Below are 4,547 nucleotides of genomic sequence, written 5' to 3'. Positions count from 1 at the left end.
CCCCCCGCGCTCGGTCAGGCCCTGGAGAACCCACCCCTGCCTTGGACCGATGGGGAAACTGAGGTTCTGGTCCAGTCCCCCACCTTGTCTCCAACAGAGAGAAGAAAAGGGAAGGCGGGAAGCAAAGGGGCAAAGAAATACCTGGTCGCCCACTGTTCCTCCGTGGCCCCAGAAGCCAGGGGCATCGGGCTACGATGCAGAGTGGAGAGGCTGCAGCCAGTAGTAAGAGCAGACAGGAAAGCTGGCCGTGCAGTGAAGAGACCCCAGAGCCCCCTGCCTCTACCACCACCCTCTCTGGGCCTCAGTATTCCCTTCTGTACAATGGCACAATCTTTTCAATGAAAGGGTGGTACAGAACAGCTCTGAGCCCAACCTGGCATGGGAGTAGCTGTCCCCCTGGCCACCAACAGCAGATTAGCCAGTCCCCCTTTTCAGACTTGGAACTTTTAGAAGGCAGAGGCCACTTAGAATGGAGAACACGCGGTTCAAATCCACCAGATGCTCTGCTGGAGAAGGAGGGGGCAATCTCCTCCTGTACCAGTCAGATCTGATTTGACGGTACACGTAAAAATAATACAAGAAAAATTAAAAAAAAAAAAAAAGAATGGAGAACACTTCTCTGTCCTCCAGACTTGCCTGAAGGGCCAAGCTGCATCTCCCACCTCACACTCCGCCTCAGGACAGACACACACACACACACACACACACACACACCTCCCTGCAAGTGAGCTGGTCTTGTTCCCCCTGCAGAAATTATGGGACATTCACTAAGTCACTTAACAAACATGGACTCACACACACACACACACACCTCCCTGCAAGTGAGCTGGTCTTGTTCCCCCTGCAGAAATTATGGGACATTCACTAAGTCACTTAACAAACATGGACTTGCACATCTCCAGCGGCCCTGCTCCAGGAACAGGGGCACAAGAGAGAAAAATGCCTGCCGTGTGTCCGTGTCCACACCTGTACCAGCAGGTGAAGGAGTGACAGGTACAATTATTAAACCTAAGGGCATCCCGTTTTGGCAGAGTGATACTTGCTGAGCACCTACTATGTGCCAGGCAGCCTTCATCCAAGAACACAAAGGTGGATGGAGGAGGAACTCCTGCTCTTTCTTGTTTCAAGGAAGTTGGGCAGCATTGAGGCAAGCCCCCAGCTAGACGGGAGTTATTAGTGCGTGAAAGGGAGAGATTTGGAGCCATGATGGAGATTAAGAGGCGACCTACTAATCTGGGTGGCTAGGATAAAGGAAGGGAGATCCTGAGGATAAAGATATGATGTGTACGTTGACAGGAGTACGTGGCTCCCTATTGCTATTAAAATAACAACCAAACATGTCCTCCTCCTCACAAACCCCACACAAGCCTCCTCTTCCTAGCACCTCCCTGACCGTCTGTCTCTTCTCTCCCCTCATCCTCTCCCCCAGCCTTGAGTGCTCGCCAATGATCTTTCAGCACACCAGACTCACAGTGCTGCCTCTTAATCTTTGCACTCACTGTTCCATCTTCCTGGAACGCTCTTCCATGCTCTCCATCATTTGGGTCTCAGCTCAAATCCCTCCTGGCTTTGAGCAACCACTTTTTCCTTTCTTGCTTCTTGGTGCCGACTGGCAGTGCAGATAGGTAAACTTTTCAACTTCTAGAAGAAAAGCTGGCTATTCAAACCCACCCAGGGGTATAGTGGAAGAAAGGCCTGGCAATCTGCTTCTGAAACCCTGAAACTCCCAGGGAGCATGTAGGCTCAACACAGCAAGTTTTATCCACAGGTGGTTTCATTCATCCTCCCTCCCTCCCTCCTCCTCCTCTTCTTCTTTTCTCTCTCTTTCTCCCTCTCTTTTCTCTCTTCTCTCTCTCTCTCTCTTCTCTTCCCTCCCTCCTTCCCCTCCCCCTTTCTCTCTCCTGTGTGGAAACAGCACTTCTCTTGGTCCTGAAGGAACCAAGTACACAGTAAGTGCTCAATAAACAAGCAAGCAGTGGAGGGGGGCAGACATCCAGGAGAACACAGCTGGCCCAGTTGATGCCACGAACCACTAGCCACACTCACAGCCCAGAGATTCCAAGGTGCAGGGGCCCACACCTTCCCATGATGCTAAGAAGGAGTTCTGGGTTCTCAGGGTCCTGGGGTTCTAAATCTTTCTGCAGGAGGTATGATGCTTCTCTGAGGCCCAACACCTCCTCTCCCTAGATTCCAAACAGTGCCCTTTCAGTGCACTCCTCTCATTGTCTGTCCCCCACCTCCACCTTCACTTGAATCCTCTCTTGTCACAAGCACCCTGACCTCCTCAAATTTAGTGGTCCTTCTTAGCTCCCATTTCATAATCCTTCTCAGGGCGGCTTCACCTTTGATGTTCACCTGAATGTTACCTTGGCCTACATCTTACCACCTTCTGGAGAAGCACTGGCCTCTCCCATCCCTGTCCTTGTCCCCTCCCCTGAGACCTAGCCCTGTGAGTCCACCTCTCCTGTCCTCAGACTCAGCATCTCCCAGGCCTATTTCCACCCAAACCAGAGGCCTAATTCCCACCTGATTTCATCTCTTCCTCTCCCCTGCAGCACAGCCCCGCACATCCCACATATGCCCTGTCTTCTTGCAGATGAACCACAAAGTACCTTCTGCTCCTAGCAACTTCACTTTTAAGTCTGTCTCTCCCTGCCCCCGCCCCCCAAGACTCCCTGTTGCCCTTGAGACAAAGTCCCAGCTCCTCAGGCTGGTCCAGGATTCTCTACTTCATCTGACTCTACCCAGGGTCACCTCCTCCACCAGTTCAAATACAGTCTTTGCTTCTGTCACACAAATTTCCTCATGTGTATACTTTCCACCTCTGAATCTTTCCTTACAGTTAATCTGTGCAGGACATTCCTTCCCCATCTTTTCTGTCTGCAGAAAACCCATTTTTCTTCAAGGCTCAGCTCAAAAGGCACCTCTCTCAGCCTCCTGTCCTGCCCCAGCACACTGAAGTCAGATATCTCCATCTTGGCAGATATGTGGCGATTTGCTCCACAAGCACTTTCTCCTGCTGGAAGGAAGAGCCCCAAGTCCTGCCCTTGAAGGGCTCTCAGAGTAGGTGGGGTTAAAGTCCGTGTCAAAGAAGAGACATGGCCGCCTGGATGAAGGGAGGTGCAGGGAGACATGGTGAGGAAAAATCACAGAGGGCTTCCTGGAGGAAGGGGCCTGTCCCTAGCCTCCAGTCTGTCGGTGATTTTGCCAGGCACACTCCACAGTGGCGGATAAATACGGATTTGAGGATTGCCTGGGTAGCCACAAGACCACACACACATACAGCCTCCCTGACACACTCCCCCCAAGGGACAAATCGCCTAGCTCTGAGGGGCAGCATCCTAGCTTTGGGGGCAGTGGGCGGAATTGGGTGAAGCTCAGATAAGAGCGGTCTGTAAGATGCCTGGGGACCCTTAGGCAGCCTATTACTCGCTAACTCGCTGAAATGCCACATCCGGCCAGAGCAGGAGCCACCGGGCGTGACTTACAACAGCCTGGGCAAAGTCTAGCACATTTCACCCAGAAACTTGTTCTCTATCCAGCGTGTTACACGGCACCCCAGGGTCTTGGTTTTTCCATCTGCAAAATGGGGGGAAGGGGTTTCGCTTCCCTTGCCGCCCTCCCAATCCTCGACCGCTGCCTGAGTGTTTATGATGTGGATGCAGGTTTTTTTGAAAAAGGGAAAAAAGCTGAGAAGCGGCGCTGGGACCCCGCATGCCTCAGACCACCTTAAATCAGCTTCACAGCCCCAGCTACTGTGGAAATTCCTTTCTCGGCGGTGGTTGGCTGCGCGCGCCAGCCAATCCGCACGCGGTGCTCCCACATGGGTCCGTGACGTCACACGGAGAGCTGACCAATGAAGAGCTGGACGCTGGCGGCCAATAGCTGGAGAGACTAGGATCGGCTGGACCAATCGGAAGGCGAGTCGGCACTCCCAGCGGGGCATGGGGAGCGTGGTTCCTCCTCCTGGAGGAGCTGAGACCCTCGTGGACCCCTGAGCTGAATGGGGATGGAGGGGGGCTGGAGAGTCGATTATTATCCCAAAACAGGAGGCAACCCTACCTCCCAATCCTGGAGATGCTCCCCTTAAGAATAATTGGTCTCTAACGGGCACTTGGCTGGTGGGGGCCCACTTTGCGCCTTTTCGCCCTATTTTACAGATAGGGAAACTGAGGCAGAGCTGTTAAGGCCTAAAGGACATCAAGAGGAGTTAAAGCTCCCGGAGGCTCTAGGGACAGGCTTAGCTTTTCCCCCAGGTTGTCAGATCGGGAAGGGTGGGTCCCTCTGTAAGCAGGAGTTGGGGGTGCTGTCCTCCGTGCCTCAGTTTCCCCGAGCGCCACCGGGGAGGCGAAGGGAGCGCGGGTTCTCGCAAAGACTACGATCCCCAGAAGCTCCCGCGCAGCGCCGGCCTGGGCTGTCAATCAAAGTAACGTGGGTCCCTCCAGCCTGCGCTCCCCCGCCCGGCGCCTCCCTCCTGCCAGCTCCCGCTCCCTCCCCGACGGCTCTGGGCCCGGCGCGGTATAATTACAGCCCATTGATCCGACCCG

Source organism: Elephantulus edwardii, unplaced genomic scaffold, assembly GCF_000299155.1.
Source record: "Elephantulus edwardii isolate Elephantulus edwardi_28Jun2011 unplaced genomic scaffold, EleEdw1.0 scaffold00217, whole genome shotgun sequence".
Lineage (NCBI taxonomy): Eukaryota > Metazoa > Chordata > Mammalia > Macroscelidea > Macroscelididae > Elephantulus > Elephantulus edwardii.
Note: the sequence above shows the minus strand (reverse complement) of the source record.